The 12329-nt window shown below is 40.4% G+C and overlaps 1 long non-coding RNA gene across 3 annotated transcripts; it reads right to left on the bottom strand.

The window, feature by feature from the left end:
• Positions 1-2481: 2481 nt before the first annotated feature.
• Positions 2482-11241, bottom strand: LOC120371683. Of its 3 annotated transcripts, none has more exons than XR_005584517.1 (3): positions 10991-11241; positions 9266-9469; positions 2482-2542 (listed from the first exon to the last, which is right to left on the bottom strand). It is a non-coding gene; the product is annotated as an uncharacterized LOC120371683 (long non-coding RNA). The 3 variants fall into 3 exon arrangements; XR_005584518.1 differs by lacking the exon at positions 2482-2542 and adding an exon at positions 4908-5027; XR_005584519.1 differs by lacking the exon at positions 2482-2542 and adding an exon at positions 6114-6260.
• Positions 11242-12329: the final 1088 nt, after the last annotated feature.

Below are 12329 nucleotides of genomic sequence, written 5' to 3'. Positions count from 1 at the left end.
CATGTATATTGCTTAGTTTAAATTCCAGTATATGTCAATGTGCTCAAAAAAGTAAAAGGCATTTATACACTCAGCTGCCTACTCTATATTCATCTATTTGTCCCCATTTCTTTTTTAATTTAATGTTGTCAGAAAATTTAGTCACTTTCGAAATCATATACTGCACAAGGTTGCATGTATCCAAAACAGACACGATCTTAGTGATTGAATGAGAGACTTTCAGCTGACAGCTTAGAACACATCCTCCAGGCTTGTTCTTGAGCTACAGAAACCTACAAGATGTATATAAGCCCAGCCACTGCATGGAAATTTTTGCTTATTAGTTGTCTGTTTTAATATCTGATCACTAGTAGGCATGCATATCACATTTATTGGGCAAACCACATGTTACTTCTGAAGAAAAATGAGTGAATAATTTTAAGGTAAAAACATTCTCTGTATATTCAGCCTCCTTTTAAGCTCTGGAATGTCCATGAGTATATATTGATTTCCTGAAAGGGATCCATTATTTATATTTATTCAAGACTCATGGTGTGTGTGTGAGGGTGGTATAGATATTTAAAAAATTTCCTAGAAGAAAAATAGGTTCTTTAAAATGTATTAGTCGGAAGTAGAGTTAAAATTTAATTTTTGAACATCAGATTCACACCTAGTAATGAGATGTGTGTGTGTGTGTGCGCACGCACACATGAACCTAGGTGCAAAGGTTAGAATCTTGTTTAGCTTATTTCATTGTCTCTGTGCCAGGACTCTGGTGAGAGGTAGAGAGAGGTCTGTCTAGACGTGCTGTGGATACTCAGATGTGTAACTGAGCGCTCAAGTGCGCAAGCTTAAAGTCAGTCTTCCACAAGCATTCAGACAAACAAGATCTTGAAAGAATGTTCATAAAACAGAATCAAAGGGGAAACTCTGAACAAAGCAAATGCAGTTACATTCTATTGAATCCTTGTAAAAAAAAATTGTGTGGTATCCACCCAGCTCTACTTCTCCTCTATGTCACAAAAATGTTATTTTGGTATATGATACCATATAAGATTTTTGCCTGAATTCCAGACTACTTATGTGAACTCTTCTATGCCTATATTTGCTGTGCCCAGCAACTCAGTAAGCTGGACATGTGTGTTTTGTAATCTTGCCTCTATAAAGGTTTCCAATAGCTTTCCATTCCATAACGGAATTCAAGGCAGTAAGTCTATAGTTCCCTTGATACTTATTTAAAATATGGTGACTACAGTATCAAAATATCCTTTCCATTTCCCTGGCTGCTGCTTCCAGAATTCTGCAATGCAGTTAATTTAAGCCTGCAGTTTCTCAATTTTTAATAAATCACATTGCTTTAATATTTTCTTCAGTGCAATAGTAAAGCCTTTTAACCTTTCAACACTCCACCACCACCCTCCTACGTTTCCAGGATTCTGTCTACCACTTTGTGAACAATGAGGTTAAAAAAACCATTCAGATCTGCAGCGCTTGTGTACATTTGTTAGTAACGCTAAACTCTAGACTCTTATTTCCTTTTACATTTCATTTCTGGGGGGCCTCCAAAAATACATTATTTCCACATTTAACTCCCTTCTCCCACATTCTGTATTAGGCTGTTCCAGCCAAAAACGATATCTGGGTAAGAGTACCCCTGGATCCAAACAGTGCAGAGATGATCAGGAAAGCAATTCACGGTATTCTTAGCCCGAGGTTCAAGAGAAAAGGCTCTTAAATAGAGATTACCTGCATTGCCCTACAGTACTGGTAAGGTAACCCATACTATTTCTTTCAATTTAGTTCTAAGTCCAGAGACGTTGTGATCATTTTTCACTGGTCCCTCCTTATATTCATGTCAGTGTCACGTCTCCCATAAATCCAAACTTAGCATTATTCCCTTGCTTGTTGATCTTTAAATGCAAATTGATTTAAAATATAATATTTGTACCAGTACCATAAACAGAGAGCACAGTCCCTGAATGCGGGGTGGGAACAAAGCTATCTATCTGCTACCTTTTCTCTGATGGGCTGCTGTACCCTACAGCCAGCTGCAATAGCTCTCAAAATGCTGATGCAACAACCAGGAATTGCATACATGTAGCAGTGATCCAACTACACTTTCTCCCCTCATTGTGCATTCTACCGTGGGGACTGCCTGGGGAAGGTGATGCTACTGGAGGATCCCCTTATACCAGGAGAATCATTACATGGTCAATTAGTTTATGTTAAGTCTCTTTGCTTCCAGAGTGGTACAAAACAGAGGTATCAAGGGACAACTTTGGCTCATCAGTTGTTCAGCCTCCATGTAATACATTTCAAGTGTTTTGACACAAAATGGTGAGTTTAAGACTACCCTGAAGATAGCCCCAGTAGTCTTAAAAAACCTTGGCTTTTTAATAATTTGCCTCTACCTTAATGTTACTTTAACATAGCCCTCTTGTAGCATGTCCACTTTTATGACTCTTCATGTTTTATGACTTGCAATGATTAAAAATATGGACTGCAGGGGTAAACATTTTTATTAGTATGTCTACTCTTCTCCGTCATTCTGAGCAGAAATATCCTAAGGAAGAAAAAGAAAAGACAGAGGAGGGATGTGAGGAGAACTCAGAAAGGGCGCAGAATATACAGTATATAGTTATCCTCCATAACTGGGCAATTTTGCTTACTCATATATAAACAGTGCATATTACTTCATCACATTTCTTCATCACAAATGAGAGACAGAGGCATCTTTTTATTAGAGAAAAATGGTTTCTGTATTCACCTGTCAGATCCTGCTAATTATCATAAACAGGAGGAGGAAGAAAAATATGCTGAGCTAATAAGAGTTGACATGATGTACTACAGCGTTTAACTAGGAACCTGAAAACATAACACACACACATACACACATTAATCAGGTACCCGGACCTGTAACTCTAGGAAGGGTATTTGGTACCTATAAACATTTTTGACTGATGTAAGTTCCAATGTGATATTAGATACCAAAATCTTTATTAAAAATGACTGCCTGTCATTTTATCAGATTTATATTCAATGTTAAGCATTTCCCATCGCAGTAGGATGAGGTACTGATGATTAAAAGGAGTGTAAAAATGCATGTAGAATCATAGGAACTGGCAATGGAAAATGCCAGTCTAACCCCTTGCTGTGCAGGATTTTTCCCTGCAGTATGTGTGGTGGCTTTCTTTTTCTGGGGGCGGGGAGGAGTGTCTCCTCCCAGAGAACCTTTGGTAGCCATCAACATTTTGGATAAGCAGTGGCAAATGTACTTTAGTGTCCATACCTGGCATAAAGGTATTTTAATTCAATACATATGCCTTTTCAGGGGAAGAGAAGGGACAAAGAAGATGGGATTTAAGATTAGTTAAAGCCTATCACAGAAAAATACCAAGAATGAGAATGTCCATCCTGATTAGTAATCTTTTCTCCAATACTAGACTAGATGCTGCTCTCTCCATCACCTAGACACAATGATTCCTATTTGGCATCAAATTCCTCAGCTTTCCCCACTATTTGTTGGCAGGGTAGTATTCCAGTGCTGAGAGCTACAACTGAGTGAGAGTGAGGATTTTGAGGTGCAGCCTCTGTAAGTGGAATAAGCTACATTGGTCAATAATTCACAAGTCAGTATTTCCCAGGGTTACTATACAGTGGTATCTAAGGTCTGGTCTTCACAAACTTAGTTAGGTCAACCTATGTCCCTTAGGGATGTGAAAAATTCTTACCCCCGGAGAAACGCAGTTAAGCCTGCCTAAGCCATAGAATTGTAGGACTGGAAAGGACCTTGAGAGATCTTCTAGTCCAGTCCCCTGCACTCATGGCAGTACTACGTATTATCTAGACCAGTGGGTCTCAAAGCCAGTCTGCTGCTTGTTCAGGGAAAGCCCCTGGAGGGCCGTGCCGGTTTGTTTACCTGCCGCGTCTGCAGGTCCAGCTGATCGTGGCTCCCACTGGCCGCGGTTCACTGCTCCAGGCCAATGGGAGCTGTGGGAAGGGCGGCCAGCACTGCTTCCCACAGCCCCCATTGGCCTGGAGCGACGAACACAGTGGACAGAATACCAATGACTTCAATAGGTCTCAGATCAAGCTTGAAATGGACACCTACACCATCTGGTTTTAACACTTGGATATCCACAGGGCTCTGAAGTGAGCATGTGTACAACAGCTTCTACTTAGCCCTGTCCCTTCCTGCACCCTTGAAACCCCATAGTTACCCAGAATAAAATTGTGGTAGAATTATGATGGATTTAAATACTGGCTCTGCTCTCCATTCCATATCCACTGCATTTGAGGCTTTTCTACGTCTGAACAAAAGGGAACACAGAACACTTGATAAGTGAGTGAAGGTTGCCAGCATTAGTGGTAGCAGAAATCAGAATGCAAATGCATTTGTAACATCATTGTAGGTCATATTGATGTTTCAAAACTCTCACTCTGGAACACTTTGGGAGCTTGTTATCCCATTTCCCTGATCTGATCGGAATCTGTATGTTATTTGTTAACTTTAAAATGTTCTCTGTTGTAATTTATTTTTCTATGTGCAACATGTTTCCATAGTATAAACAATTACTATGCCACAGGATTCATCCTGTTAAGTGGATTGAAATCTATCCACCCTTCTCCCCACCTTATTAGCAAAGGGTTATTATTAATTATTCTTATTATCATCATTTATAATGTCAACACTGCATTAGGTCCTTTATTCAATTTGCACCAGCTGTTGACATTCTATTGTTCATCTATATAAATTAACATAAAAATTCCTATGACTTTGCCATGTAACGGTGCGCTTAAGCAAGCTTTAGTGTGTTTCCATGGGAGTTTCCCAGCAGTCAGACACAGAACTGAATCCCTGGGTCCAGAGAATAAATGCATAAGGGAAGTTAAGGTAGAAAGAAATGCCAAAATCTAATCAATGCTTACCAACTTTCATATAGAATCTATAGACCCTTACTTCAAATATATTTTACACTGACACTGTAATTGACTTCATTAGTCTTGAAAATTGTCACAGCAAGTCAGACAGGCTGACTGCATGGCTCCTGCAGTTAGAAAATAACATTAGAAAATGCTAATTGCTAAATGAAATTTTGAGCTACAATTTATTTCTATATAGTGATTTTGGTTAAACACACAAAAAGACTACAGTAGACTGCTAACGTAGAAGTTTGGAAAGAATGAAAGCTCACTAACATCTCAAATTGTTACCAACCTAGATTGGGGAGATCAGGCCCATTTTATATATGATAAGTTTTTAAGATGAACAATAATAAGGTTTCCTAGTCATCAAAATATGGAAATGCAAAAGCTAAACCGATCAAAGCTACATTAACTCAGCCATGTTGTTATATGTTTAATGACATATTTTATGATAAATATAATTATTTACTAATTGCTTATTTAACATGTACTATAAAACAAACAGCAAGTGCAACATGGCTGAGCAAATATTGCTAGTGGAGCCGCTTTCTTTATTTGTATTCCAGTGGTACATAGAGATCTCACTGTTCTCCATACTGTATAAATAGGAGACTATCCGTGCCCTAATGTTGCTATCAGCTAGTGTGAAGCCTTAAAAGGATCACATCAGAAATGGGTAAACCTATTGTATATCATTGAATAGCCACCTGCAAATCACCAGATAAAGCTTTGCCATTCACCAGGGTTATGTCACTAAAGCAACAAATTCACCACAACAAGCAAAAGGCCTCCAGGAGACAATTTGTCACCTGGCCTCTGACATGAGGCAAAATGCAACATTAGCCAAGTTAAACTTTGATGCTGCAAATCTTAAAAACAGAGGCTGTTTGGAGAGATGTCCTAGACATCTGCTCATTGTTCCAGACACAAATGCTGTGACAGCATCACTAATAGTGTTGAGCATTTCTGACAGAAGTCCTAGCTAGAAACTAGTATCCAAAAGAAACCTATAGAGCAGCACTATAAAATGGTTGAGTTCCAGAAATGGATGAAGGTTTGGCGAGGGAGATCACTGATCCCTAGTCCTTTCTTACAGAAGCAGGTGAAGTCGCAGCTATAAATAAATGGCATCCCAAACTCCATAGATCATGAGAGTCCATTGTTAAGAACCAACTGAATAGATAATTTCCCATCTTTCAGGTCCCCTTTTAATTTAGCATCAAAGCTGCTGCTGGAAATGTGCTGCCATCAGATGTGTCCCCATGGAACTGCTTAGGAGCATTCACGGAGGTGATCCAGAGGGAGGTTTACGGAGATGCAGACAATATTAACTTCCTCTTAGATTTCCAACCAGCCTGCAGGGGATGACACCACGTAAAGCTATCAGTCTCCCAGTTCCGCTCTAGCCCTGCCATAAAGGACTCCAACTTTGCAGTGTCCCAATGAAGGGGCATCCACAACCCATGGACGGAAGGGGGTTAGGAAGCACTGCTGTGGAGAAAGCACTTCCCCTTCCATACTAATGGGGGACTCACCCGTAGAGGGTCAACTCTACACATGAACCTGGATGCAATGCTCCAGCTCAGTTATGGCTCAGGATGTATTTAGAAAGTAGGATGTATTTAGAAAGTAGACTGTAACTGCCACCACACCCCTGTGGAACTTCTGCATTGTATAAGGTAAATTAACAATTTGCAATTAAATGATGTAATGTCTTTAAAAATACCGAGGAGTGGAATAACGATGTGCCACCAATCCAAACCACTCGAATTCTGCATGCTTTTTAACATCTGCACATCAGTGCTTATCAGCCAAAGATCTCAAAGCACCATGACCCTAGGACACTATATAGATATTAATTAAGCACCACAACACTCCTGCAAGACAGGTATTAGGTCAATTTCCACTTCCTGTATCTTCACTAGGTAGCAGTAGCAAACACCATTTTTCTGTACATGCTATAGCAGATGTTTTCCTTTTTTTAAGGAATATTGGAGTTAAAATTGTTCCCTTTGCATATTGTAAACAACATCTGAAATGAATCTGTCTTTGGAATCCACTTTGCCAGTTGTGTTGAACTTTAGGCCTGCTATAAAGCCTATAGGGTCAAGCATTTGGGGTGGAAGTGTTTGTCTGGGGGAAAAAATAGAGGTTTTGTTTGCAGGTGATTATGGTTTTCTCACTGGCACCTTTGTAAGGGAGTATGGTTGTTGGTTTGCTACCACTCTCTGTGTCTTTGTTGGATTGCATTTAATTATATATCAAGGGAACTGCTAGCTTGGGACAGGCACTCTTGTTTGTGTTGGAATCAAAAATAAAATCAAAGATAGGCCATGTATTAAGTGTTGATAACTGATGGGAATTTAAGAATCATTGTATCATTCTGTGAGATTTCTAATTAAATTCAACCTCAAAACAAGCCACTAATTGCAGTCTAGAATTTTCAACCAGGTCTGTAATGGTATCCCTTCATCTCCCAATAACAGTATTAATGCATATTACTACTTTACATAACAATTGTAAGCAGAGTCTGAATGAGCTCTCCCCTGACATCTAGTGGTGAGCTGTGGAACAGGACTTCAGGAGCTGATCTCATTTGCATGGGCACACCCACCCTGCTCAGCACGATGGGTTGCTTGCCCAACTGGTCACTTTTGGCTGGTGTGGAATCCCCAGTCTCCTTGTTATTGGGGCAGGAGTAAAGGGTTGTTATGTTTATTGTGCGAATCAAGGGCAGCAGAACAGTGCTTGGCATTTCTTCATCGAGGGACTCATCCTCAACTAAACAGCACTCGCTAGGCAGGGGACATGGGTTCCAAAGACCAGTGAGTTGGCAGAAGGTGGGGACAGATACTGGTACCTGGTGTTGTGGTCTTGCCTAAGGGCCCCAAATACTATTTGACCCTGTCTCTCTCCATTGTGTAATAAGAGAGCTAATTTAGACTCAATTGAGAGTCTTATTAAAAGCTGCAGAGCTGAAATTACTGATACCTAGGTCTAAGTATTAAGCCTGCTTTGGGACAGTGGTTCTGATGCAAGAGACCACCCCGTGTGCATCAGCAGTGAGGCTCTCCTATTAACAACTGAAATCACTGAGAGCTGTGTTAAGTGGCAGGCGGGGCGGGGCCTGAAGACATCTTGACATGGGCAGCTAGTGGGGAGGTGTGGTAAGCAGCCATCAGGGCCCCGCAGAGATGGGCAGCAAGTGGACGGACCTGTGGACAGACCTGTGGACGGGGCAGGTAAACACACTGGCCCGGCCCGCCAGGGGCTTTCCTTACACAAGCGGCGACCTCTGTTTGAGAAACCCTGACTTAACCTAAAGTACAGCAACAAGTTACCAGAGTAGAGCAAACCAGTGTCACTGTCTCTGAAAGAGATCACCGCTAACACGAAATGCTTGTAGAATGGTTTTACAGCAAGCAGAGCACTAAGCAATTGTCTTGACATTTTGTAATAAGCACTAACTGCATTCCTTTGACATGGAGAAGAGGTTGTGTCCCTATCACTAGTTTGCATTCCTTTCTGTCTCCATCCTCAAAAAATGACCTCAAGGCTACCACTTTATTAAGTCTGAGATCTGCAGTTGCAATTTGTTTTGCAAATAGTCTCCCTTGTCTAGACCTCAAGGCTCCTGGCTAAAAGGTACAGCATGTTATGGAGAGCAATAGTTTTTATTTTTTTTCTTTTGCCACTCACTGCAAAATTTCAAGTTTGTCTTTATTTTATGCCTAAAGCTTCTGGTTAAAAAGAAAAACAGAATAAAAATAACATTAGGTTACAAGATTACATCTAGCACTGGGAGGAGGGTGTTTTTTCAGAGAAATAAAATGTGTATTAAAAATGTGAAATTAAAATGCTAAAAAATTAGCAAATTCTAAAAAATAACTAGGTTTCTTGGGATCCCAGTGAATGGGATTTAGCCTCCCCCCCCCAGCAAACATCTTCTGCTTCAAGAAGTATTTGACTCCTAGGAGCATGTAAACAGTTGGAATGGTGTGGTTGCATTGAATTTCTAAACCTACAACTAAGATGCTTCAATGGAATTAAACAAGTCACGAGGAATACATTAAGAACAAATTCTGCTGGTAGATAATAGCACAGTTCAGTCAATAGTAACAATCCCAGTAAGCTTTCAGGGGCTATTATCCTCATTTCAGCATTTCATTTGTTGTTTTATCCCCTCTGCAAAGTACAAATTCTTGGATGTAGGTTATTTTTTTTTCTATCACAGATTTTGCTTGAACTTAAGTGTTACCACAAGTTAATGAATAATCCCCCTTCTTAGCTATCATAGATCACAAAGTTTGTACCACAGATGGTTCTTCATTGTGATAGAAATGCAGTAATTAGAATTTACATTTCCTGCCTTGATCACACGGTCAGCCAAGGTGGGTAAGATAATATCTTTTCTGGACTAACTTCAGTTGGTGAAAGAGCTCAGCTGTCAAGTTTACACTGAGCTCTTCTTCAGGTGACATCTCATTCAGTCTACTAGCTGTATGTTTTCAGTATAGCTATGCATTGTCTGCTTCCATGCCCATCAGTTGGGTGCTACAGGATTCTGTTTTAAAAGGCAAGGTACAAAACATCAAATCACTTTTACCAAAGCATGGGGAAATAAAGACACAGATTTTTGCATGGATTTTCACATTACAATTACCATGAAGCAAAATCGATAACATTAGTAAAACAAATCTAGTTACTGAAATGGAGGCTTGCAGTATGTATTCTTGTAACTGGAACTAGCTGTTCTCTTTTGCTTTGCCATTCAACTTCACAAACTGAAGTAAACTGAATACATGAATCTTCTGTTCTGACTTCATACAACTGGTTTACCCAGGAGCTAGCCTTCCATCCAGCCCCAGCACTGCCCTCAATGGATACGACTTTACTCAAGGAAGCAAGGCTTTGGGTGCCAGGCTTGTCACAGAGTTATTGACTTTGCCTATTTGCCTTGCATAACTTAGGGAAATAAAAAAGACCATTTTGTTTTCCTCTGTTGCAGTGAATGACAAAATATAGCTGCCATTTTTCAAACATTAGCACCTTAATAAGACATCCAAGCCCTGCACACCATACATATGTAAAATAAGCATACAAGAATCTAAGTACTAATTTGGGCTATTAAAGTGTTATTATTGGAATACTGAGTTCACACGAGCAATGGGTTTTAGAACACAAAGCTGCACTGAACCAAATACCCCTGAAGTTTGTGGGGTGGGAAGGAGTGGGAGGGAAAAAGTGTTTGGATCTCGCACTTTGGTTCAGGCCCATCTCTGTGAACAACAAAGTAGAGGCAAATATAGAAATCCAGCAACATTCTAAAGAAAGAGTCCAAACCACACGGCAGAGTTATTCCCCAAATCAGATTTACATAGCATTCCATGCTGCTGCTGCTGCTTTCACACCTTAAGTCCCCTTTCTGTAAGAGGGTGACACATTCATGATCCTCATTGAGCTTTTGTTCACTTTAAATACTTAAGAAACTAGCCTGCACATTTATGTTCATGTGCCTGCCCAGATTTTCAATCATTTGATTGCATTGTAGTTGGAGAGACAGACCTGCTGCTCCATTCTTTGCGATGATACCATGAAAAGGTGTCAGCAACAGGGAAAGATAGGGAGAAGTCTGCACATTCCCACATTTAGAAATGCACCAGAGCTACAACTTTCAACAAGAAATGCCCTGAGCTTTCCTGCTGCAGCCACCACCCCCTCCAGGCAGATCACAGCGTTACTTTCAATCTAAGGATCCAGACATTTGTTACCTAGGTGTGCAAGGTTAATTTTAACTGGCAGTGCCCGACCAGAGTGACCACTGAGGAGAAAAGAGTGCACAGGAACTCTGCCCCTCCCTTCACCCCATGTTGCCTTATTAATACTAATTGTGAGCTACAATAGTTGAGATAGTGCAATTGTTCCTGTGCCAGTGCAGGCCTTTCACTTCTTGCCCTCGTTTTGAATGTAGTTCTCACTAAAGCATGTCAAAGGGGCCCAGAACCAGTGATTTTGGACCTGGGATTTTAGAAAAATGAACAATTAGGTTTTGTTTTCTTTAAGAAAAGGAGTGAGTGTAGCTTACTTGCTAGCAGTGCCTCTGGTTAGGTTCCATTCCTTTCATTCACCTCCTAAGATTATTTAAAGTAAAACAAGGATGATATTTTTTAAGTGCTCTGACTATAATCTAGGCTCCAACTGAGAAGCTTTACAAACACTGATGAGCCACGTATTCAAACCTAATATTTTTGTCTGTATTTTTTCTCTTTCACATAGAACACTGTTTTTCATCTATTTGTTGTACAGACAAAAGCTTTCTTTACCAGCTCCTCCCCCTGCTGCCTATCAGAGCAGTGACATCATCATAATGGCAGTGATCATAATCTGTTACCCGGCAACAATTGTGATGACACAGACCAAAGATGAACGGTAATTGCACAGAAGAGGAAATTGTGGATGGGATGGGGAGGAGGTCTTGTTTAGACACCACAGCAGGGTACTCCCCAGTGAGCACTAATGGAAAGCAGCATAGAGGAAAGAAATATGAAAAGTAAATCAAATTTATGTTCCAAAGAGATTCTAGTAATTAACCCTGAAGTTGCGAGTACAAATTTCAACCTTCTATTTGAAGTGATTTACTCAAAATATGTATTTAATTTTATTCTTTTCCAATCAATGTACATAGTAACAATCTACTGTTACATTTTAATAAGCATAATTATCATGGAATCATAGACAGGATCTGAAAGCTAAGCTCTTTGGGGCTGGCTAGGTCTCTGTTATGTGTCTTTCAGTAACTGGCACAGTGGGGCCCTAATCCCTGACTGGGGCTACCATGATACAACATATACATTCATAGAAACAGCCAAATCCTGCCCTGGGGGTCTGAGAGAAGAAATAGGAAGCTTCTCCCCTCCCTCCCCCAAATGCTGCCAATCAGCAGTACAGCACTGAGGAGCACCTCAACAAAGCTCCTCAGCTACCAGCTGACCCCAATGACCATAAAGGATATGATTAGGTTCTCCATCACCCCACTGTCTAATCAGCACAAGTTCTGTAGTCAACAGCACATGTTAACCAGGCTGCACACTGCACTTTTTCACTGTAGAAGCTAAGTCTGTCCAACAGCGTGTGTCCCCAGCCCACCTAAAGTCGTTCTGCTTTGCACCAACAAGATGGACCAACAACCATAAGCATGGCAATTACTATCTGCCCCTTATGCAAGTTCCACAAGAAAGGACAAGGTATCACCCACCCTCTACTGTGAAAATAAATCTGCAAACATAACACAAGCCAGAAATTCAGCCAATAATTACATGAAGATCAAAACGTGCTTTTACATCAATGGTGTTTTGTCTGCTATTTCTCCCCACCCCAGTTTGCAGCAAAGCTACTAGCAAAAGGTTGTATTTGTCTGTCTTAGC

This window comes from Mauremys reevesii, linkage group 9, assembly GCF_016161935.1.
Source record: "Mauremys reevesii isolate NIE-2019 linkage group 9, ASM1616193v1, whole genome shotgun sequence".
In the NCBI taxonomy this organism is placed as follows: domain Eukaryota; kingdom Metazoa; phylum Chordata; order Testudines; family Geoemydidae; genus Mauremys; species Mauremys reevesii.
The sequence above is the reverse complement of the archived record's forward strand: the minus strand, read 5'-3'. Positions and strand labels throughout refer to the sequence as shown.